The sequence below is a fragment of the Passer domesticus genome, chromosome 4, assembly GCF_036417665.1.
Source record: "Passer domesticus isolate bPasDom1 chromosome 4, bPasDom1.hap1, whole genome shotgun sequence".
NCBI lineage: Eukaryota > Metazoa > Chordata > Aves > Passeriformes > Passeridae > Passer > Passer domesticus.
The window spans coordinates 42,597,143-42,622,550 of NC_087477.1; the positions used below are offsets into that span (position 1 = coordinate 42,597,143).

Consider the following 25,408-nt stretch of genomic DNA (forward strand, 5'->3'; position numbering starts at 1 on the left):
TCTCATAGTTGTTTTTTTATTTTTTCCTTTAGATGTGTTTAATAACCAGGCTAGCCATGGTTATTATATACAGAGTGTTTGTTGTGATAGCTCAGTATCCAAAGGCTATGAAAGCACCACATGGTAGAATTTGAGGGAAACTAATAGATATTTGGTATTCCATGAGAAGGATTTAATATAATAATTTAACATCTATGTAAGTGTCACTTAAAATTAACAACATTACAGTAATATTTTTAAGCAACAGTTTGAAATAGCTTGAGGTAATTCTTGAGGGAACATTTTGTCTGAAGAATAGTACATGTATATAGGATATGTTAAAATTGTGTGAAAGGTTTTCAGGCTTTGATCCTGTCAGCCCCACCCAGATGTCTGGGTTGAGTTACCAGCGTGTCACTGGTTTTAATGCTGATGGAGAAACATTGTGTCAAACTATGCATTTTTTTTTGTCTTTGTGTGGTCATTTCTGTGGAATGTAAACATAATATTCATGGCCAGATGTGGATGTGTGGCTGAGATTGGTACATGCTCTGGCTTCTCTAAGAGAAGCAATTATCTCTGCTAGGTCTTCAGGGTCTGTTGCCCATTGCTCTGGGTAGAGCATTGCTCTTTATTGACAGGTTACTATGTATGTTTCTCTGCAGACAGCATTTGTTTGTTTTGTTTTGGTTTTATAATTTTTTTTTTCTGAGACTGAGAGGATTATGTTTCTTTTGAACTTAACATAATTTCTCTTTGGGGTGGTTAAAAAAGTTGTAAAATCTCTTCCAGGCTACCTAGCGTCAACATCAGACATGCTGCTTCTTTTGGTTGACCGTGAATATACAATAAGGTTAATATTTTCTGTGCTCAAAACAGTTTTTCCTGTTAAGTTAGTCATGCTTAAGTATTTTGAAATAATGGAGAACTTAGTGAAATTAAATAATGTGTAATTTGAGCTGAGAAGAACTGCAGATGTTTGGACTATGATTTTTAACACAATGTACTTAATTTCAATGTTGAGAAGATATTTTTAGTTAACACCACCATTCATTTCCAGCCAAAGTGAATGCAAAGAGAGTATAAAGACCTACAAAATTAGATTTAACATTTGTAGACTGCAGAAGGAAATGAGCACTAATGAGTGCTTAGAACATTTTTATTATATACCTTTGTGGTCCAGTTTTGGAAAGAATATTCATTACCTGAGATGTCATCCATTTACAGCACAGGCTGGCTGGCCCTAACAGTTTAATAACTGAGATGTTATTTGTGTTAACAATTTGTTGTAATTCAGAGCTAAAGACGTGTGCAATTAAAATGGACACTAAATGCTGTGGCAAGAGGTGTTTACCTAAGCCCAGCTTCCAGAGCTTTCAGGAACTCATTTTCCCCAGCAGGCCTGCCATATTACAGTCTGCCCTTGCTAATTACATGGGCAGGCTGCCTTAAACAGTGCTGATCTTGAATTGCCACAGGACTTTTTCTTTATAAAGAGTATATTTCTTTGGAGTGTGCAACCATCCTGCACTAGCTGCAGCCTGTAACTCATCTTTGCAGAAATAATGTGCTTATCAGGGAAACAAGTGCTGGGAGTGCACGTTTCCTTAAGACTGGTCTTATAGCTGTGGGAAGACTCTACTCAGAGATCCTTTGTTTTGAATATGAATAGACTTGAGTTAATTTTGCTCCTTTGTTAGAATTTTATTAAAGGGAATTTAATATTCTTCTGTTCCATTAAGTGTGGTTCTGCCCAGTTGAAGGTATCCTCTGAGTTGTGCAGCAGATAGAGAGCAGCACAAGTAGCCAGCTGGGAGGCAGTACAGGAAAGCACCACCAGGGAAATGGCCAGAAAGTGATGATTTCCAGGTAGGCCTGGCCTGGCTGTGTTTTCAGTGCATTTCAGGAAAGGAAGTAAACCCACTAGGGTGGGGTGACTTTACCTTTTCATAGTATTAAAAAATACGTTCTTGTTGGAGTCAAGTATATTGGAGAGAAAGCAACTTCTGCCTTCACAGTGAGAATGGGTCCCCTCCAAGATTCCCAGTTATATCCTACAGCAGCCAGAGCTGACTGCAGGCTTGGCAGCCACCCATGTTCCTGGTGAGCAGCTGGTGCAGCCATCCCATGCTCAAGATACCAGGTGACATGCAGACACAAATGGAGACACTCATTGTCTTATTTGGATGTTGGGACAAATGGCTGGTACTGTCTCATTTTCCTTTTGATAAAGGTGTTGACCATTTTAAGGACCACAAAGTTAAGACTTGAGTCTATGACATCTCATTTGAAAGCAAGTATGCCATGCACTGTCTTTTCCTTGTTAGGCAGAAGAGTATCCCATCAGACTGTATTGTTTTGATCACTCCTTTAGTCTAATACTCTTGGAAAGTGAAGATTGTTTTCCAACCTTTTGCAAATCAAAATAAGAAAGAAGACAAAGATCAGCAGTTGCTCTGTCTGCTATTAATACAAGCATAGTTCTCTCCTAAAGTGTAGATATAATGCCTAACTAGAATTGCAGGAAGTGCTGCACCATGAAAACTTGATAGGTCATTGGTAAGTTTCACACCCCTCTTGCATGGCTGGTTAGCCTTCCTTAAATTTATTGAAAAGCTCTCAAGTGGATTTTAGCCTGTGACTGCTTTTTTTGTCTGGACTTGTCCTGCAGTTATTGAGTTACCACCTCTGGGGACTAGGAAGAGAGTGTTATAACATGATAAAAATCTAAAGAATTTTGTCCATGGCTTGCCAAATGAAATAGCCCTACCAATGCACTTGATTCATTGAAATATCAAACTCCACGTTGAAGTTTGGTTGGTAACTGTAGAGAAGATAAACTGTTTTAAACACAAGTTTAGCTCTTAAATACTGATTAGTCATCAGAGATTGCTCCAATTTTGACTTCAACTTAGTCCTTGCCTGCTTCCCTTTTATTCTTGTAACCACTCTGAAAAGTGAAAATGTCAGGGCAGCCGCTGTGTCACTAACCAAAATGCAGCTCAAAATTGGGCGCTCAGTGAGTTTTACTGAGCACTCTTATGTTCTGTGAGTAGGAAAAATATTCTTGAAAATAAGTGGTCCCACTGCTTTGGGAAAGAATAATTGAAAAGGATGATTAATTTATGAATTCTTTTCACTTTCATTTAAAATAAATTACTCTGGAGGCAATTAAGAATTTTTCCCCATGTAATAAGTTAAAGTGATGAATTGTGGTGGTCTAAAAATGGCTTAGATTTATTTTGGGCAAGTTCAGTCTATCAAATTAAAAGTTATTAATACATTTTCTAACAGTCTTTCAATAAACAAAGAAGCCTCACTAGTACTGATAATATAAATGCTGTCTGTAAGTGATTTATCTTCTCCTCACTCTTTGAGGTCTTAGGCCATGACTTAAGTTCAACTTTCTTGTGATATTATTTCAGGAAGACAAACAATTGATACTTTTGATTCAATGAGTTATGGACAAAGGACATTCATTTGCTGAATAGTTTTAATCTGAATAGAAGATATTTAAAGAACTATGTATAGTATTTAGGTTACCACCTTTGAAAATACTCTAAGAAGTTTTACTTTTCTGCGCTGGAAGTACTTAGCAATAGTCAGGAATTTAAAGCACAAGTTTCCTTGTGTTAAATAGTTATTTTTTTTCCATTTTTTCCTTTAATGGTATAAAGCCTGTGGAGAACCTCTATCACCAATTTCTAGTCCTGAAGCCTCTCACATCTTTTCTAAACACTAAATCCAACTAATGCTTTACTGTGGAGTTAGTTTACTATTGATTAACTATAAACCCAGAAGGATCAAAAGTAAAGGACTTGAACAATATATTTCATCAACTCTCAGCTAATTCTCATTAAACTGTAGCAAAACTGAGGTGCCCCATCTAATAGCATGGTGTTTGGGGTATTGTGGAGATATCCCTGTGTGTTCCTGCTGTGAGCAAGGAGAGGACTCTTCCAGGAAAGCCAGAGACAGAGGAGAGGGCATGGTCGAGATGCTGTCATTCCTCCTTCAGCCTGATCCATGCCAGCTTATCCTGGCTCCATGATATTCCATTCACAATCTAAAATGTAAACTAATTACAGACAATTTGATGATTATGATGATAATAATAATGTAGTAATAGAAGAAATGTATACCTGTATGTAATTAACACAGTGCAGTCTTAAAAACAAATGATTTTTTTTATTATAGAATACAAACCTACTTTGTTTACAAAACTATGTTGTGTAAAGTTATATGCTTGAATTAATATAAGTTTGAGGTGCATATTATTTATAAAAAGGGCATTTAACAGTTTAAATGTAGCAATTGAAATGTTTTTAAACAATACTTTACAATTATTTTCACAGTTATTTAAAAAAGAAAGTATTTTAGTTAAATATTATTCAGAGTGTCTTTCAACAGATGACAGTTTTTTTTCCCAAGAGATTCTGGGTTCTGGTGGTAAAGATGTACATTTTCCAGTTTGCATTTACCAAAACGGAGAGGGTCATAATCAATTTTCACTGAGTACCCATTATTTTAATAGCAGAACCACCACTGGCTGTAAAAGTATTTAAAAGGGTGCATGGCTTTTTGTTGCATCCTGGTTTTATCTGTCAAACCCTGTCAGTCTGTGGGGAAAAGAATGAATGCCTAAAAATATCTCAGTGCAGTGTAGGTGAGCAATATGTTACATGTGAGCACATTTTTTAAAAGTCTGTAGCTGGAATATAATATCACAATCAAGTGAGGTGATAGAGGTGATCAGAACTTTTTGGTTGTCTGCAAACTATTTCTAAGTGTATTTCACAGCAAGAGTCAAGTGGTCTTTTTGTACAGAACAGGAAGTCAGACACAAAATGCATCAATAAAAGATATTGAATAAACTGTACCACATGTTTCTGCTCTTAGAGTTTCAGGGGTTAGTTTAAACCTCAATCTTGTACCATATTACCATTTGAAAGTTTGTCTGGTCTGATGTATATGCCTGTGTGTTCACTCAGGCAGTAGCAGGGATGAAAATCATATTCTGGAATATGGTATGCAGGATAGAGGTGCTGGTTGAAATACATCTCTGTGCAGCTGCTGTGACAGAGAATCAATTGCACTCCAACATTACTTAATATCAGGGAATAGTGGTATTATACATAGTATCTAAGTCTTATTTCCCAGTACTTTTTTTTTCCTTCAATCATAATTTGATGCGGTGTGTGAATGCAGCCATTTAAAGGGTGGTTACAATGGTAGCTGAGAAAACATCAACAAAAAGGTTTTGTTATTCTTGTGCTGTTACATGCTAGCTTTCCTGAATAAACAGCTGCCTAACCAGAAAGCAAAACCAGTCAGGGCTTCTGTGCCTTATTTTTAGTCTAAAGCAAACCTCTTTTTTTGTCCTATCCCTACATAGCCTTGTAAAAAGTCCCTCTCTAGCTTTCTTGTAGGCTACTTTTACACACTGAAAATGTATTTGTTTTAAAAGCTTTGCTTGGGCAATCAGAAAAAAACCAAAAAGAAACAAATAATCCACAAACACACTAAACCCCCAAGTTTTGCTTTTTATTTTATTCTGATCCTGTGCAGTTATCTTTTCTCCCCTCAATGCTTCAAAAGTTGATTTTATCCACTTTTTGTGATCAGGAAGTGAGCTTTTGTTACAGTGTTTCTTCTGTTGTGTCATGCTTCATATCTGAATTTCAGATTTAACTAAAATGGCTTGTTCTTTTCCATCCTATGTCTACATTATACCTGTTTCAAGAAGAAAAATCTTAAGAGTGGCAACTGAAATATTCCTCCCTGTGAAATAGGTGTAGATTTCAAAGAGAGTGCTGCACCTGCAAAGATGTACAGGCCAAGAATGTCCAGAAGGTACCATTTCCAGTTGCACTTCCTTGTGCAGGTAAGCATGGTTACTTCAGAGATTCATCTAACTTTGTGGCTTCTTAATCTGCTGTGTCCCAAGAGCTTTCAGCTGTGACTTCTGCTTTTGTTATTCCCTGTGCCCCCTGCTGATGCACAGAGCACAGAGTTCTGTGTGGGTCAGGAGAATGAAGGCTCTCCTGGCTCCACAGGCTGTAGTATTATGTCTCATGTGCTGCTCTTATCCCTTTCTGTATTCTTCTGTTTCATTCAGTCTTTCCTGTTCTAATGAGACTGTGAAGAGAATTCCTGATTCCATACCTGCCTGACAGGTATAGGGGCAACTGTCTCAGGCTGACAGTACTGCAGCGCCTAAAAAAAAATTTCATTACATTACTGTAACATTATCATTACAGTGCTGCAGTTCTTAAAATGGATTCCTTTTATTAAGTCAACATCATGGTAATGGGTGCCTTAACCACTGCCATAACCTCATTAAGTGTTCTTGCCGTTGGTATAGAAATACATATTTAGAGTGTTCTGAAATAGCTAAGCAAGTTAACAAAAGGTGAAAATAGCAAGAAAACCATGGAGGTTACAAGTATTTTATTTCTTTGAAATCTGTAGAATCCTGTTAGCTAAAGCAGATATTGAAGTAGGAACAGCTGACATTAGGTAGGTGTTACATAATTTTTAAAATAGTGTGTGCACAATCCAACTCAGGATATTCTATAGTTCTACATGTGCAAACTGTTGAATTTTCTTCTGGATCTCTTGTCTTCTCAAATCTTTTTATATTATCACCAGTCTGTAATACATTTCATAGTATTCAATGCAGGGGTATTCTGCTGTCCTATTTGTGACTCTAGGACATATCATAATAGACAACTTTTGTTGACTCATGCACTTGTCTATAAGATGGCAAGAAAGAGACGCATATATTTTTTCCTTTTAAATGCATTAGTAGAAGAGGAGGTAAGAAGTAGGAATCAGCACTCTATGACCATTCCATTATTTTTTAATAGCTGATGTGTCCATACTTAATTGTAGCAATTATTCCTCAGTGCTGCCTTAGGATTATTTTACTAAATTTTTATGGAAGCTCAACTATGGTCTCAAAAAGTTGTGTTTTAGCAGTAAAAATCAGTTTCAGGTGTAAGGGGTGCAATGAATAGAGATTGTGATCTTGGCAAAATCTCTTTGAGATGTTTGACAGATTTCACTCTTTGCTAAAAGCAGAAAACATGTCTAGCTAAAATGGTAGCATTTTACTCAAATTGTTTACAAATGTATAGGAACACAGGCTGTAAAGGAGTAAAGAATTAGGCATTCAGTTTTGATACTGGGCTGGTAAGATCATTCTGCTCCTGGTAAGCTACACCAGGAAATCACAATATCAAATGCTTTGCAGCTTACATTTGTTTTTCCAAAGCAAAATTTTCAGTACATGATGTTATATATCATTCTAACTTCTGCTTACAAATCCATTGATCTTTATATTGAGGTAAACAGTGCAAAGAAAATGAGACTGAGATTTGGTGTCTGCTCATAATAAAGTACTACTTCCAACCCCTCCTCCACAGAATGAATGACATAATTTAGTGGTCAGACACCCAGTGGCATAACAGAGATTGTTTTTCTGAGCCAAATGAAAACTAAGAAATACTGCTTTCTGTACATCACATATCAAAGGACCAAGACAATGAAGAGGAAGTAAATGATAGTATGTTCACAAAGTCCTAAATACTTATTTTGTGTCTGTAAGGGGATGCTATGGGGACACTCAGGTTGGTGTAACCTTACAGCATTTGAGAGATGACTCATAGCAGCCTTTTCCTAGCTCCAGATGAATGTGAGCCGAGTCCGGGATTTATGAGGTGATACGCAATAACTTTGCTTTTTGCCAGCACTGTCTTGGCCTTGGTTGAAAATCCAAGTTCTTTTTTGGCTAATGAAAAGGTTTTGTTTCCCTTTAGTGCTTACATGCTATGCTAGAGTACAGCAATAAACAGAGCTTGTCTGGTTTGCTGTGAAGAGTTATGACAGTGTGAAGTGCTCAAAGATGAGATATTGTAGCCCAGATGCTCTTAAAAACATAAGCAATGAAGATGAGTTTACTATCTACAGGAATCAAGCTATAACAGTCCAGTCTGGAGACGTGGAACTGCAGAAAATAGTTTAGGTGACCCTGTGGACAAGCTGAACATGTGAAAGTGATGTATCCTCTCAATAAAGAGGGCCAACTGCATACTAGACTAAAAGCAAGGGCATGGAGAGCAGGTGGAGGGAAGTGATTATTTTCCTCTGTTTGGTGCTTGTGAGGCTGCATCTGAAATACTGTGTTCAGCCCTGGGCTCCCCAGTACAAAAAATATGTAGATATACTGGAGTGAGTCCAGAGAAAGGCCACTGGGATGCTAGAACAAATCATATACAAGGAGAGGCTGAGAGAGCTGAGATGGTTTAGCTTAAAGAAGAAAAGAGGTTGTTGCTGTCCTAAACTGTCTGGTGGGTAGTTACAGGGAAGATGAAGCCAAACACTTCTGGAAGGTGCAAAATGACAGAAGAAGAGGCAACAGAGAGAAGTTGCAATAAGGTAAATACAATTAATTAGTAGAAAAAAATTTTACCGTGAGGGTGGCCAGACATTAAATCTGAGTGATTGTGTAATCTCCACCTTCAGAGATATTCAGATCTCATGAGAGCTTTTCAATCTGTTCTTATTCTGATTCTTATTTCTGATTCTTATTTTGTAGTCTGCCAGAAGTGGTAGAAAATTTTACGCATAGATATTATTCAACAAAAGGTTTGCCTTGAGTTTGAAAGGGAATATTTCAAAGCAAACCGAGGTACTGATTGTGGAAGCTCATTCCTGCCTCAGTTGAATGTAGCCTTTATTTAGCAGAGTGCACTAGAGTGAAAAAATGTTCAGTCACTGTTGTTTGAGCCAACAGCTCTGTCTCTCTCCAGACAGACAGCTAAAAGAAAATGACTTTCCACCAATGGATATATTAGAGAGGTCTACTGTACATCTCAGTGTATGCCTTCAAACTTCAGCTTTCCCCAGAACTAAGTGGGTTCACTTGCCCTTGTGTTGAAGCTGACATTTTATACTAGGTATACTGTAGTACAGAGCAATTGAATTTTATTGCTATGTTTTGCCCTAAAATTTATTATAGTCTCTTCCATTAAGTAAGCTGTTTTATTTGTTAGTGTTTTGTTGGGTTTTTTAGGGGGGCTTTTTTTTAGGTAATAAGGTATTAGGAGCACTTGAAAAAAAGTAGAGTTCTTGAAACCTTTTTTCCATTATGTGCATTAAAATATAGGGTTTGAATTGGAATATGTGGGTTATTTGTCCTTTTAAGACTGGCAAGAACAGAAGAAAATCACACTTTCTGTGGATTTATTCACCAAGAGGTGCATAATACACATAGGCTTATGGTAAAAACTGTCATGTTTCACATGGACACTGTGCTTGAGCCCATCTGAAGCTTCTCCTCTTGATTACTGCTGCTTCTCAAAGGAAAGGAGAGCTTTTATGCTGGTGCCACTTTTGGTGAAGATCCCAGTCTCACTGAAAAAAATACCTGGTTCCTGTCTTAAAGTAATGAATTTCTTGCATACAAAGTAAATGTGATACTTTTTAATGCTCATCTGAATAATAATCCATGTAATTTTGACAATAACAGGATTATTTAAATTGTTGTTTAAGGCTATAGAGATTAAATCATCTGGATTGTTTATTTTTTTACACCAGTAAAAATCAGGGTATGGATTTTTTTAACCTAGTTATTTGCTTACATAATTTTCTGAGGAGAGTCAAAAGTAGTGGTATTAGTGATAGAGATGAGAGTCATGTCCACATCATTTGTACATGGGAGATCCAATAAAGATGAGGAAAACTAAATATGAAAAGGGACAAAAGTCATTAACTTATCTTAGCAGAATAATTCAACTTGTTTTAGTGAACAGGTTATCACTGTATGATCTGATGTAATGAACAATTTGTCTTGTAATCAAGATGATACTTTATTCTGTTTGTCCTTGTTTGTTTTGACAGAAAAAGAGAAGGTAATTTTTATTAAAGGGGAACTTTTCAATTTGAGCTGTTTGGAGAGCTGTAGAATTGTTATATATGAATTGTGTGTTCTAGTGACTCCCCCTCCTGTTGTATTTGTTTGTTTCGTTGCATGGTTTCAGTAAGAGCCTGTTTTGTACTTGGGTGCTGCCTCTGTCCCCAATTCTGTGTCTCTGTAGCTACCAGATAACCCCTGCTTCAACAAGGGATGCAAAAAATATTTATATATATATATATATATATATATAGCTTTTGCTTTAGTATTTTCTACAATATTTGTCAAACACATGTAGGAAGCTTTAGATCACAGCTTCACAGTCTTAGGCCTGGTTTTGTAACTCATCACTTACCTAAATTCATTTTTTCTCAGTTGTTTGTTAATAATTCAGTTAAATCCTAAAGGTTTCATAATGTATAAAGGACTGTATGCCTCAGAGGTATTCATACTATCTGCACTAGATGATTTCCATCAGCAATCTTAATCAGTTGTTGGGCACGACGACTTTACAGTGTTGCCTTTAAGTTGCTAAGAGTAGGCGTTATCAACGTTTCATGGTTCCTAGAGATATTTATCTGGTTTTTGCAGATTCTAAATTGGATTTGCATCCATGCCCTTTAAACAGCAATGAGTATGTTAGATTAAAAGGAATAGAAATGTCACAATCTGTCTTCTTTATTCAGAATTCTCAAATGTGAGTAGAAGCACAGGGAGGTGAGAACAGTGTCTTTGAGTGTGCCCAGGTGCCATGGGTTAAATAGCCAGCAGCTGAGCACCCACCCAGCCACTCACAGAAGAACAAAGGCTGGCAACCTCTGGGCTGAGATGAAGCAGCAAAGCTGCTGCATGTGCAAGCAGAACAGAAAATCAGAAATATATTCACTATTTCCTGTTGCAGCCCAATGTCCATCCAATTCCTGAAAAGCAAGCATGCACAATTGTTGTTTGGGAAAATGAAAGCCATAACCTGTCCTTCTCCTCCTTTCCCTGAGCTTTTATTGCAGAGTATAATGGCATATGCATTGTAGGAAATGTTCCTTTGGTCAGTTTGGGTCCACTGTCCTAACAGTGACCCACTTGTATCCCCTTCCAACCTCATGTCATACCTCTGGCCTACTTACTGAGGTGGGCAGAGTAGTGAAAAAAAAACGGTGATGTGAAAGTCACAACACTGGTGTGTTTATAACACTGGTTTAATCACAAGTCCAAAATACACTGTGATATGGGCTGTGCTCCAGGATTAATTCCATCCCAGCCAGACCCAGCACACAAGGGAAGGCAGCATTTATTCAGAGGAATAGGTTGCTTTCCCTCTTCCTGTAGTAAAGTTATTAGTGAAAAAAAAATAGCAAGGTATATAGCTTATAATGTCTGCCTAAAACTCTGCTTCTTTTTTGCTTAGTATATGTTAGACTAAAAGAAGGCAACTGTACAAACTTATATGTATTTATTAAAGAAATAAAAAATTGATGGATTGTTTTGAGCTCTGTGACTGTGCCACCATTAAGGAACTTACATCATTTTCAGCCTTGCTGTTTTTCACTTTTTACATCAAAATCAATATTAGTTGTCAATGTTTAATTAGTGTATTTTATAGACATACATTTCACATTCTGAATTGCCTTCAGGTAATTTCTTTTCTGAGTGTATCTAATATTACACCGATTTGTATAGTATTTCTCAAAATAACAGATGAAGGTTAAAAAGAAAAAAAAAGAAACAATTGGTTAATAAGTGTTTTCCTTAAACCAGCCCACTGAGAAATTTCTGGCTTTATGTCAGCACTAGCAGCAGAGGAGGAGGAGAAGGGAGAAAATGATAGATCAAATGCTGTGCTTCTGTGCATAAAGTTTTGTTTTTATTCGAACATCCACTTTATGGTAGAATGAATTTAGCTTGGTTTGCAGGAGCAGGAAAGGTCAGGGATGTATATAGCTTTGACTTAGAATGCTTTCTAAGCTAACTGCACTTAAGGCCTGGCAGGAGGTTGCCATGCGTGACTTCTGTTGATGCACAGTCACTTCTCATGCTTGTGGATATTTTGTGCACTCAAAAATGAGGCCAAGTCAGATGTTTTTAGAAAGACCTGGAAAAAAAGTTGTCATCCTGGTGATGTAATGGCCATAACACAGAAAATAGACTGTTCTTAGTCCCTCTCAGTTCCCACAAACACACTTTCCCATATCACTAAAACATTGGGAAGTTTCAGCAGTGAGTTTTGCCTGATTTTGTAGAATCAGGTATAGAAATCAGGTATAGAAATCAAGCAGAGGCTCTATCTGGTGCAATATTGTTGACTTTAGTATTCATTTCTTGCCTGGTTTTTCTTATTTTCTGAGTTTGTCTGCTGCAGTTTTCTGCCTCTGTGAGAAGGAAGAAATTTAAGGCAAACCTACCTCTAGCCAGACTGTTGCATGGAAACCTAAAACAGCTAAAATGTCTTATTTTGCTAATAACAGCCCTTTTTGGGTTCTAACAAAGCTAGTGCAGTGTTTTTCCAACATCAGTGTGCTAACTTTGTACTAGTAGTGCAGTTCCCTGAGATGATGATGAAAACTAATATTAAAGCTATGCAAATTTTGGAATATAAAAGGACACATTTCAGGTGGCTATGCATAACTGAGCCTTTGGTATTTGGGCAAAGAGTTGATTTGCATACTTGAATATATTTTGCACCTTATTTGATCACTAACTAATCAGTGCATACAGATGGCAATCAGATTTCTGATCTGAATACACAAATAATACCTTGTGAATTCAATCAAGGGCTGTGAAGCTGCAGATGGGGAGCCCTACTCAGTTGGAGTGAAAAGTTATTAATATATCTCCTATGATTATGAAAGTGGAGGAAACAGGGTTTTTTCATTAGTACTTTGAAAGGACTTGCTAATTTATTCATATGTGGAAGATAGTTGAGAAAGTAAAAATTGGCTGTGGACTCACTCCAACTCCACTTCCCAATTTTTATTTTTAAACTTTATCTGCAAGAGTCTTATCACTTACTGAGGAGCAAGTGAATGGTATGAATACTTTCAATACTTTCAGAGCACTTTCAAAGATTTTTCCCATTTCTGTCTTTCACTTTCCTTAGGGAAAATAAAGAATTTCTGTGAATGCTATGTGGAGGTGCCCACATAGGCTCACATATTCCAGAGAAGATCACTGAGTTTATAACACTGGAAATAATTCTTGTTTCCTAATTGCTGTAAGTTTTGCTAGCATTTAAAGAATCCATATGGATGTCTGAAATCTGAAAATTCCACTTGCTGTTTTCTTGTCTTTCTCCTAATTTTTAATTCTGTGTTAATAGTTGGACTGGTAAATTGCAAATGAAAGATGTCCCTGTCCATGGCAAAGAAGTTAGATGGTCTTTAAAATCAACTTAAGAAATGTTGTGATCTCAAGCAACTTTTATATGATCTTAAGATTTCTATATTGGCTTGTAAAACATTGTATTTTTGTTTTGTATTGCAGCAGATTCTGAGAAATACATTACCCAGCTTTACTTATCAGTCATGCAAGTAGCATTCTTTAAAAAGCTGGTAAATGGGGAGCTTAAATACATTGTGACTTGTAGAGCTACTTTTTTCCCCAATCTTGTTGTTCAGTGGTCCATAGCGATTTCAGCCTTGGAAGTTATTTTTTTCCATGAATGTTGTCAGCTATAAAACTCAAGCTATTGACCTATCAGCAGGCTTCTCCCTGAAAACAATTCAACTTCAGAACCCTTTCTTTGAAGGAACTTGACTTCTAACTGGTTTGACCTTCCATTGACTCCCCAGCCTGCTTTTCAGTGAACTGAAATTTCTGTAATGGCAACATCATTAAGAATGCAATTTCTTTTCCCGCTGAAATATTAGCTACATTGGCAAAAGCCTTTGTACAAGTATTTTCATATGTGCAAAAAGCTGCTGTCCGAGGGAAAGCACTGGTGTTACTTCTTGCAGTCGGGTGTTCATGCAGTGATAAAATACCATGGTCGCTGCATTAAATGACTCCACTGGCCTGTCTCTTATGACTAGAAAGGTTTCAATCCAGTGTTGTAATCCTGGCCAGCATTTTAATATTTGTGTGATTTTCTGAAAAATGCAATTGATATGCAAGCCGTATTTTGTTATCTTTTTTTTGTTGTAAACCAAGCTGCTGCTGATTTTTAACTGGAACTGTTGTGTTGCTGTTTTATTACTAGTTTACTCAGCAGCAGCTTACAAAAAGATTATTTTAAATGTAAAAATTATAAGAGAAATGGGATTTATGTTTTGTTATTTAATTTACGTTCCTATTAGATGGAGTAATCAAGTAGACTAAGGCAGTTTCTTAAAATAATGAGATTTTATTTTATCAAAGTGGACATTTGTTTTAAATGAATCATTAATCTTGTAGTTAAAGAACTGATTAAGAACATTCTCTGATTTGCATTCCTTTGTCTAAATTTGATTTAGGACAGAGGCTATTATAAAAGAGGTTGACAAACCTATTTATTATAAAAAATAATATCTCTGGTATCTTATATATCCTTTGCTATTCATCATCTGTGCTCTGTTTTACTTATTGGACCTAACCTTTCAAGCTCTGAGACAAATTGGTTTAATATTTTCCTTTTCAATAACTCAAGAACTATGGGACTAGTCAAATTAATCTGAAATACTCTGCATATTCAGAGGTGTCAGTGAGTGCTCAGAACTCTGGCTTCTGGGGCTCTCCACAGGCCTTTCCTGCCCCTGTTAGCTTTGCTGTGGTGATCACATTCTACACAGCCTAGGCAAGGGCAGACACACTCTGCAGTGCCTGTGCAGGGTTGGGTTTCAGGTGGGAAAAGGCAGCTGCTGTGTGTGAACTTGCTGCTGCCTGGCAGCACAGCCCAGCAGTGCAAGGACCTGCTTTTCCACAGCTGGGGAGCAGAAGACTTGATGTTCAGGGGTGTGAAACTTAAAATATGTGGAATCACTGTAAGAAATGAACTCTAGAAACAGAAATAGTTATAGAAAACTGTCTGTTAGATATTATATATATATATATGTAAAGACTCAGACATTAGCACAGATTTTTTCGCTCCGCTGTTTGAAATCCTTTTTGTCATTCAAGTTTAAGCATGTAGGGAGTTATTAAAGAAGTGCAGTGAGTCACAACTGCAGCAAAACTTGCTTGATGTGAGTGTCCTGTAGTGGGCTGTGACTGGTCACTGTTTCTTCTCTGTCTACCTCTCATCTCTTCAATTGCAGGTAGGGTACTCTGCATTTTCAGGATCAAGGCTTCTGTTTCTATGCAAAAGTGTATGGCTTTTCATGTTTGCCTTTTTATTTTTCTCACTTGTATTTTTCTCTGTACTGTATTACACTGTATTTTTCTATTTGCTTGAAGAAAATAAAAAGTGCAAGAATAATTTATTCTCTCAATTCAGAGGACAGGAACCCACCAGAAGTTTGCAATTTATCTCCGTTCCCCTCTCTCCACTTGCACAGACACATTTCAAAACTGAAGCTTCTGCTTTCATAAGTTTTAGAAAAAATTGACTACTGTCACCCAAAATTAAAGGCTCTAAATATAAAAAATGGCTGCCTTATGAAATCTCACAAAAATGCTGCAAGGAAAGTAAGAAGATTTTAATGTGACTCTAAAGATATCTAATATTTCCATTTCTGAAATATTTCTGAGCAGCCCATAGTATGAAATATTTATTTTTTTCTTAAGCAGTTATCAGTTAAAATGGAAAAAAAATCTTTGTGGTAGCATTTCAGAAACATATCTCTTAGGCAGAATTCTTGTGTAAGAGTTCTAAATGCAAGATTTTGAAATTTAAATGTAAACTAGCAATTCATACCTGTAAATTATTATTTTTTTGTTTGTTATTACTCTGCTCCTTTTGTGACTTCGAAACTTTGCCTCAAGGTCAGGTTAGAAAAGAGTTGTACATAGCCAGTCATAGATTCCTGGAATTCAGTGTTTACAGGCAGAGTTACGAGCATAACTTTGTAAAAGATTCTGATAAAAAGAATGTACCACTCAAATTCTCCTGACCAAAGGAGGATATGGAAGTGATGTTTGTCTGAAAGAGAAAACATCTCCTTTGTGCAAAGCTGTGAACAGTAGTGCATTATAAATCAAGAACTTTCAGGTGGTGGTGCCCCATCTTCTCTCCTTCGTGAACACAGAGACCACTTAACAATGACTGCAGATATTCCATGCAGGACTTTAGAGCTGCACGTTTTCTTTCTTTGGGTATGCCTGGCACATGTTGTCTCAATTGTCTATTTTTTTAAGATGCATTGATAGGTCTGTCATTGACACAAGTTCCACAGGTCTGTTTTAGTTCTGCAGGTGTGTGCTAGGCTGGACTGTGCTTTGTTATACACCCAAATAATGAGATCCCAAAAGCAGAAGAAATGAGTTTTTAAGTCAAGTGGTCAATGAGTATTTCTAAGCTAATTTAATACTTTTTTTTAAGACTAGGCTATTTTGTGATAAAGATAGTCCTATTAAAATTGGACATTATTTTTTATTTAATTAACTTTCAGAGCTATAGGAAACCTGTAGGAGAACTAGGGCTCACCTTCCCTTGGGATGCCTTTCCTAGGGATTCTTCCCTCATGGTGGCTGTGTCTGGGCTCCTTGTTTGAAACCATACACTGAACTGGGACATTTGTGTACCTTGGCTGTAGCTGAGGTTTTGGCTTGCTGGTTATGATTTGGCTGTTGTTAAGTAATGTTTTTTGCTAATTTTTGTGTTGTCCTGATTTTGCTGGTTCACCCAGTGTTACAGTCAAAGCTTAGAACTGGATACCTTTTGTTTGGTCAGTGAGATTCTTTTTTAACTCTTCACTCTTGGTTTCATGTCAGGTAATGATCATTTCTGGTGCTTGAATATCTTGTGTGGAAAGGCTTTATCTGGTACTGTTAAATGCAGGTGGAAGCAGTGTGATATATCTGTGAATCTAAGAACAGCCTGGAAAGCACAAAAGTGAACAGGAAGAGGTTGGTCATTCTCTGCATCCGATTGCAGTGGGCTGCCATAGGATGTGTGGTGATTGGCTATGTCAGGGCACGCAGTGACAATTCCTCAGAATTCATACTCGTGGCAGTGCACTGTTCAACCACTGCTGATGTGACAGCTCCTGGCCCCCTAGCAGAGTGTTTGCTCTCCAGCCAGAAACATGTCCTGTTAGCATAGTCTTAGATTTCAGTTTACAGCCTTCTCATCTTCAAAGATGGCAGTAAACTCTCTTGATGGAGTGCAGAAATGGTGTTCCAGAGGTCAAACTTCCATCTAATCCCTTACTAGCCTTAAGCCACCTAAACTTTTCTTACTCTGGCTCAGAGCTTCATGCCAATGCAACATGCATTATTGGTCTGTTATGGTGTGCTGAAAGAATCTATCTGCTTTAAAAAGAGGGAAAAAAAAAAAAGAAAAGAAAAAACCCTACAAATGGTATCCACCATTTTTAAATTACAGGAAAAATGGTTTAAAAATATCAGGACTTAGACTTTTTTATATGTACTACTTTTCTGTGGTCACTTCTATACACTCACTGGGAATGATTTCTGCATACAGCTGTTTTGTAATATAGAAAGAAATCTTTCTGTAATAGTATCTTTATGATTTCCTGTGAAATAGTTATGAGCAGTATTTTTCTACTTTCCTACATAATGATGCATTGTGGATTTCTTCTAAGAGTGCACTTTAGCAAAATATAATTGTGTTTCAGATTTCAGGCAAGATCAATAATTTGGAAGCAGTGGTGGAAGCTTTTAAAATCTTGCAGTAAGCATCTCAAATATGGAAATATGTTTGGAGAAAAAGGGAATAAAATCAGGAAAAAAAGCAGGGAACTGATACTGGTAGGTGTGAGTCTTCATTGGGAAGGGAGAAAAGAAACCTGGGGCAGCAGAGGGAGACAAGTTGAGATCTGAGGTTTCAGTGCATTTGGAGCCACTAAGCGTGACTGTCTCAGCACCTGTGAATAACAGTCTGCTTTTGGGAGGAAGGGGTGAGGGATTGTTGGTTTAGAACTAAATTCTGGCAATGGTTCTCTGCAGAATAATACGTAAGGAAAGGATCAACAGTGGGATGAAAGACTAGCCAGGTGGATTGCTGGTTTTTGATCCATAAAGTTAAGTTCCTAGGCCAAACCTGAAGGATATAGGGTGAAAAATGCCTTCCTGAGGATATAGGTATACAAACAAGAAATGCTCAATAAGCTGCCTGCAAAGCTTCTAATGTCTAGGTTTGAACTGTATGAGAAGAAAATCTCCTGCAGGATCTGTGGAATTGGCATTGTTCTGTTGAATAAACACTGCCGTGCTGGTCTCAACTGGAGTCTCAGATGCTTCTGCAGTCCTATTAAAACTATATTTTCTGATTGACTGACTTCTTTTTCTAAGTAAATGTAAATGTTTTTGACTGAGAAAAGCTCAGACATTTATACAAAAATGTGGAAGATATTTCCATTTCTTGGGAAGTAAGATTAAAGAGAAAAAAAGATTTAACTTATAATGTCGTTTCGTGCCTTACTAAATTTCTTCCAGTGTATATATCCTCCTTCTTACAGTAAATTTAATAGAACAGAAATGGTTCATTATCATGCTGGGCAATGTCTTACACAGACTAATGTACACATACTGATTATTCTAAAAACCATCCACAGTTCCTGATTTCGATTAGTATACTTGCTGGTGAATCTGATTGCAGGGAACATTTGCATTTGTTTGGAGTTTTGGAGCTCAAACATCCTAACTGCAATCTGCAAATTGGAGAGGCTTAACGTATCACTTAAATATCATGTGTGTTTTAATTACAGAGTCTCCCCAATTTACTCTGATGTTGTGAGATTATGGGACTATTTAGGATCTCTGTATTATCTCTGTTCCTTTAAACTCTTATCCAGCTGTTCATGCAGAAATGCTTGTGCCTTTCAGGGTGAATTTTATTTATTTTTCTTAGTTTTGCTTTGTGGAATCCAGCCTCTGAGATTTTTCGATATTTGTGAAAAGCATCTTTGTTTCAATGGTAAATTGTTTTGTTCTGACCTATCTGGGGATTAGTATATTTTCATTCTTCTCTTGGTGTATTGAAAAGAAAAAAATAAGCTTTTATGGCAAAATATGCAATTAAGGGGTAAGCAGTTAATTTTCATTATTTATTCCTTCAAGTGAAAAATGTCCTCAATGTATTTTGTCATTAGGATCTTTGCACAGATCAGGACTACACAGACACCTATGAATAATACTTGATCTATAATTGTGCATTTATTTATCACATGAATCACACCGGCCTGATTTTTTTGGTTTTGGGTGGTTTTTTCCTCTGGAAATGAGTTTTTTTATCCTTAGGCCACTACTTTCTCCTTTTTCATCGTCATCCAATATATCAGCATATAGGCAGTTTATTGGTCATCATTGTTTACTCTCTGGGAAAATATTATATGTGTGCAGTGGGCACAAAATTCCTCAGTAAATGAACTAGATGTGCTATTGCTATTTTCTCCTGTAAATCCAGACCCGCTGGAACAAACCTCAAATGAAAGTTCCATGATCAAATCTGCACAGAAAAAACCTCTGACTTTTGTCTGCCAATTGCTATTATAAACAGGCATGCTGAGAAGCCAGAAGGCTGCATCAGGAAAGTGCTGGTTTTCTATTCAGTGGCTGGTCTTCTGCAGTGGGAGTCCTGGATAATCATTCTAGTGCATGATTTTCTCTTTTTGATGGAAGTTCAGAATTCTGCTTTATTATCCAGTAAAGTATATTAAGTGTAAAATAATTCTGTATTGAAATAGAACGTTTCAAAGGTATTTGATAGGACAGCTGCAGTAGTGTAGCTAAGAAATAAAACATGAATTGAACTGATAAGGAGGAATTGTGCCCTTTAGTTCATATTATGGCATGACAAGTGTCAGGCCTCTAATGCATCAGTCTCCTTGTTTTCATGGTTTACAATTTACAGGGCCTCAAGAACATTGGTTAGCTTTTATCCCTTATTTGAACAGGATGAGTTTCAATGCCCTGAATACTTGCATGTTGTTCTCTGTTGGCCGTCAGGCAAGCCAGAGCATGTGACTGGTTAAGTCTGTGTGTCAATGCTGGCTTATGGAACTGGTGTGGAAGTCAGTGGAGGTTTGAAAATTGGAGAGTGGTGGGGATTTTGGTGTTGTTTTCTTGTTTTGGGTTTGTTTTTTTTTTTTTTTTTTTTTTTTTTTATCTCACTGCAGAGACTTCTGAAACAGGGAAAATAAATATTCAGAAAACACTATATTTTTCTATTATTCTTAGTAAATACATTAATGCATCATAAATATGCCAAACATATATGTTTTTTAATTTAAGTAGCCATAGGAAAAAGTGCATATTGTCTTAAGTGTGAAAATTAAAGGTGTTGCAACTATTCAGTAGTTGTAGTATGAGTGCCTCAGAGTTGCACAGCAGTTATGTTCCTCATCTGCCAGGAACAGGTTCACACATGCTTACTTGTTTTATGAACATAAGTATTTGATTTTCCAGGCAGTCTCTTGGGAGATTAGACTTGGCCACAGCAGTAGCCTTAGAAAGATTTCTTGATCTCCTTGCATTTGGTAAGTGTTAATATGGATCAAGATAAAGACTTGTTTACATAGTACATGTGTATTTGTATCTTACCTTAAAACTGAAAGCAGAGGTTACAGCAGCCCAACTAGCCCTGGATTTTTCAAGCATGTGCTGGCCTGATGCCTCTCTGTAATGCATATTTTTAGTAATTTATCTTTTTTCACCTGTCAGGGAAATCTAGTAAAGATGGTTGTACCCGTGTCAAGTGCAAAGATCATATAAAGTGTCAGTACAAAGCTTAGAACAAGTTTGTAAAACCATTGCAAAATATCACCTTTGCATTTTAGAATTCTCAGTATGTGACTGGAAGTCTTCTGGCATGTTTCTCAAGTCTGTTCTTAGTGATATGCTGTCTTTGCAGCATGTCTGACATGCAGACATGTCTCTCATGTTCACCTAAGCTGCCACTCTGGTCATTCTTAGGAGTGCTTTTGTGCTCTCAGTGATTTCCCAGTGCTCTGACTCCCCTGACAAAGGCCACAGCAAATGGCGACTTCTGCATGTGACCTGTGTCTGTGGCCCTTTTAGTAACTGTAGGGCTATGCAGATTGGACGAAACTCCCTCGTGAGACCCCACCTGCATTACTGTGCCCAGGTATGGGGTCTTCAACACAAGAGTCACCTGGACCTGTTAGAGGAGGTCCATGGAGGAGGGCATGGACATGGCCAGAGGTATGGAGTACCTCTCCTTGAAGACAGGATGAGAGACCTAGGGTTGTTCAGCTGCACAAAGAATTAGCTTTGGGAGACCTTACAGCAGTCTTGCAGTGCCTTGAGGGGGCTTATAAAAGGGAAAGAGAGAGGGCATTTGTATACAGGCAGATAGTGACAGGACAAGGGACAGTGGTTTTAAACTGAAAGGGGACAGCTTTAGTCAGATGTCAGGAAGAAATTTTTTTACCATGAGGGTAAAAAAATGAGATATTGTATTGATTGCCATGAGATATTGTAACATGTTGCCCAGAGAAGTTTGGGATACCAATCCCTGGAAGTGTTCAAGGCTCTGAATAGCTGGCTCTAGTGAGTTGCATCCCTGCCCACAGCAGGGGTTTGGAGCTAGGTGATCATTAAGGTGTCTTCCAACCCAAACCTTTGTGATTCTCTACTAATTATTTGGGATAGTAATACTAATTATTTGGGAAAAGGTTCAGTGCCATTTGGGCATACAAGACACACTATCTTGTTTGCAGTCCCAAAGTTCAAATTCATAGAATTAAGCATTTTTCAATATTTTATTTGTGAGAACTCACAAGCTCTGTAGAATAAGCATGAGATTATTCATATGTAGAAAATTTATCTCAACACTTTCAATTAGACTTTAGACATATAGTTAAAGTGCCTCAATACTTCAGTGGGTTGAGCATCATATAATCTTTCAAGCATTCAAAGATAAATCTGCCAAAACACAATGTATTTTCCTTAAGCTGTGCAATTAGGAATTTCTGTTTTGTTGTAGTGTTTAAGCATTGGCAGACTTTACAGGAAATATGTTTTTAAGGTGTGTTTTGTGGCCTATTCACCTTACCTTAATATGAAGTCCCATTTTGTATACATAAGGATTGAAAATCACGTGTTTTGTTGTAAATAAACTGCAAACTTTATTGTTGTCCAGAGTACCATGGAGAAGAAACTGTTGCATGTTTAACTCCCCAGCCTACCTCCTACTCCTTCTCTGGAATGCTGAACTTTTGTTTCCTGCAGCCAGTAACACTAAGAATTGATATCTATAAGGCAGTATTCCTTCCAAGTGTCTCATAGTTCATATTCACAGTCCTTGCTACAATTGCAGATTAAAGGCAAGCTCCCTCTCTCCCCTCAAGGATTTCTAGAACTGTGACTTATATTACTTGCAGTTTTGAATGGTAATAAGTCTGATAGGTTTTATTCCTAAAAGAATGATTTAAGGGAAGTAGTGATGGTAATGAGCTGATAGCTCCACCAGACATCAAGTGAAAACATATGCATCTAGTTCCAGTCATATGAGCTTTTACGAAATAGAAATGTTGCAGGGGTTATAGAATGAACAATATGCATGGAGGTGCTGTTAACTATTCAAGATACATCGACTGAATATACTCTGAAATAATTTAGTGACAAAGGATACTTCTAATTTTGTTGGTTTGTTTTTTTTTTAAACCAATATTGTATAAGAAGTCATAAAAATGTTGTTTGAATGAACAACAGTTATTTATAATTCCTCGAGTTTGCTGAGGAAATAGAGTAATTCCATATATGTCCATAAATATTTCTGTGATAAATTTTTATTTTTTAAAACTTTCTTGATTATTATTCAATTCACTTTGAACATTGGTATTTAAATTTTGCAGCATTTACTGCCTTAATTTAGGATGTCATTCTGAGAGTACCACTCCCAGTTTTCAGGTAATTAGTTTTGCTTTATTTCAACAACTTTTAATTGTGATATGGCATCAAATATAAACTTTGCTTTGGCTTTCTTTTTATTTTTTTTTTAAATTTCTTTTACTAAATACAGACTTTTTTGCTTGCTGTTGTTCAGTAGGAGAAAATGGGTGTCAATATTCACACATTCTTTCTCTTTTCTTGAAAACATTCTCTACCAGGGGTATATGTATAATCTTGATTTTTTTGAGAAATATCTACGTAAAAGAATAGATAATTATGTTCTCCTAGGGAGATGTATAGTTTTTACAACAGGGAGGGAGAATCCTTGGCCATAAGGATTTCATCTGTGTTTCCACATTTTTTGAAATTGTAATGCACTGTATATTTTATAAGGTTTGGGAATCTTTATTACTTTATTGCTTTATTATTCATTACAGTGAATGTATGCCAACCTTAATACCTTGAATGTGTTTTATCATAAATAATTACTTTTTCATCCCATTTTTCAAATCATTACTTGTACCATAATTTATCACTGTTTTTGAATGGTTTATTACTATTTTGAATGATATGTTGTGGCAGAGGTTTTTTTCTTCAAAGATATATTGGCATATTTCATGTTTTATTCCGTGATTTCATTGAGGCTGACTCACTAATTCATCCTTCTTGTGTTGTGTCCTGTTTTATTTCTGCTGGTGTCAATAACAGTAACTTTATTTTACCTCACTTGGTATAATTTTTCTATTATTTGGTATAATTTGCAGTGTAAGAATTATTTCGTTAAAAATTTTGAAGGCTTATGTGTAAGAGAAAATAGTATGGGGCAATTCAGGTATCACTTGTGCAGCTTGGTAGAAGTTCACCCTGTATATCTGGTGAAGAATAGTGAGCATGCAATAATTTATTCAAGTTTATGATGAGCACAGGGTGCCAGTGAGTAAAGGCAAATAAAAACCTGAAGGTCTGAATCAATACCACTGAAATGGGAAAATTTACATCAAGTTCTTAGATCAGTCTTAATGGAAATGCAGCAGTCAAGTATTGGTAATCTTGACATTTCAGCTAGCATGTGGAGACATACCTTTCATTACTGTAATTTTGCACAGGCTTGCAAAAGCAAATCCTCAGATCTTTTTGGGAATGCCTTTTATAAGTTACTGAGAATACGGTTGCTTATCCTGTAGGTAAATTCTGTTAAGCTCAGATCTTTTTGGGAATGCCTTTTATAAGTTACTGAGAATACGGTTGCTTATCCTGTAGGTAAATTCTGTTAAGCTCAGAGTTTGCATGTGGACCACAGAGTGAGCTCCATATGGCTGTCCAGGTGACGTAGATTTTGCCCTCTAAAATGTTGTTCAATATTTTTCTCAAATACTTAATTGGAAGGAATTTTTTACATTATTTTCTTTGTGTGAGAGAATAATATTTTGACTGAAAATGTACTTATTTTTGTCCTCTTTTGTTCTAAAATTAAAAAAAAAAGAGTTGAGTAACATGCAAATCTTAAAACTATTACAGTTGTTATAATTTTTATGGCATTGTACTTCACAGGCAGTGGTGCAACACAAAGAATATATAAATGATTTTCAAAGCATCACATAAGAACTTTGTATTAAAGGTAAAAGAGTTTTCTAAGTCAGTAGTTAAAGGTCATTTTCATTTGGTCATTCTTTACCTTTTCTTTTATATTTCTAGAGAATGAATCCATTGTATTCTCAATCCTTGCAGAAAATAAAATTAGGGGTCTTAGATATTATTTTTTTTATTCTATATACCTATTTCGTTCTTTAAGCTCCACTTACCCTTTCTGTGCACCAGATAATAAATTATTTGAACTGCTAAAGATGTGGTTTTGATTTATTTTTTTTTTTAAACTCAAAAGTGCACAGAACTTGTGGGGAAATAGAGCAGCCTGTAAAAATTTATCTGGAAATACTATTCCAACTCAGGAATCATATGTTGACCTATTCAAGGTTAATTTCTCACATAAATGACCTGTAAGAAGTATCTGAAAGTCAAAATAAGGTAGCCTGTCTAGGTAGTTACCTTGACAGTTATTTTTATAAATGAGACTGAAATGGGCAGAGAGACTGACAAGGAGTCATTTCTGTCTGTCTGCTCTCTTTTTATTTGCTGCATGAAAATCTCAAAATGTCTTAGGTCCATTATGGAATAATGTGGGAAGTGATTACATTCTAAATAGGCATGACGAGTCATGAAAGCCAGTTCTCTTCAAGCTCTATTAAATGTAACCAACTTTGAGGGTTTTTGTTTTGTTTGTTTGGTTTTTTGTATGTACAGAACCTGGTTGACTTGTAACCAAGAGTAAGTAAGTGTTCTATGCATATTTGTGTCCTAGCAGTGTGATTTAGCAGAATGAGAACGGATCAGCAGAAACCTGACTCCTTACTTCATCCACCTTCTACAGGGTGATCTGGAGCTTCTGTCAAGGTAAGAGCTTTAAAATGCAAACAGTCCCATTTTAGTAATGTGCAAAGAAGCCTCAGTTAATTTGGTTGAGGGTCTGTTTTTGTAATTATCAAGAAAGATTTGCCTTGATCATGATAT

The 25,408-nt window shown here is 36.6% G+C and overlaps 1 long non-coding RNA gene across 31 annotated transcripts in view; it reads left to right on the plus strand.

Moving 5' to 3' along the window:
* The window catches only part of LOC135299084 (uncharacterized), a 58,493-nt gene that overhangs the window by 7,011 nt on the left and 26,074 nt on the right, over window positions 1-25,408 (plus strand). For 7 of the 31 annotated variants that reach the window (XR_010361140.1, XR_010361139.1, XR_010361109.1 and 4 more), the window contains 6 exons: window positions 5,772-5,863; window positions 20,393-20,463; window positions 22,804-22,858; window positions 24,101-24,164; window positions 24,392-24,458; window positions 25,200-25,291. This is a non-coding gene — a long non-coding RNA (uncharacterized LOC135299084). Of the gene's footprint in view, window positions 1-1,716; window positions 1,849-5,722; window positions 5,864-20,392; window positions 20,464-22,803; window positions 22,859-24,100; window positions 24,165-24,391; window positions 24,459-25,199; window positions 25,292-25,408 lie in introns of those variants that run through there. The other 24 variants (XR_010361131.1, XR_010361135.1, XR_010361136.1 and 21 more) reach the window with 16 other exon arrangements.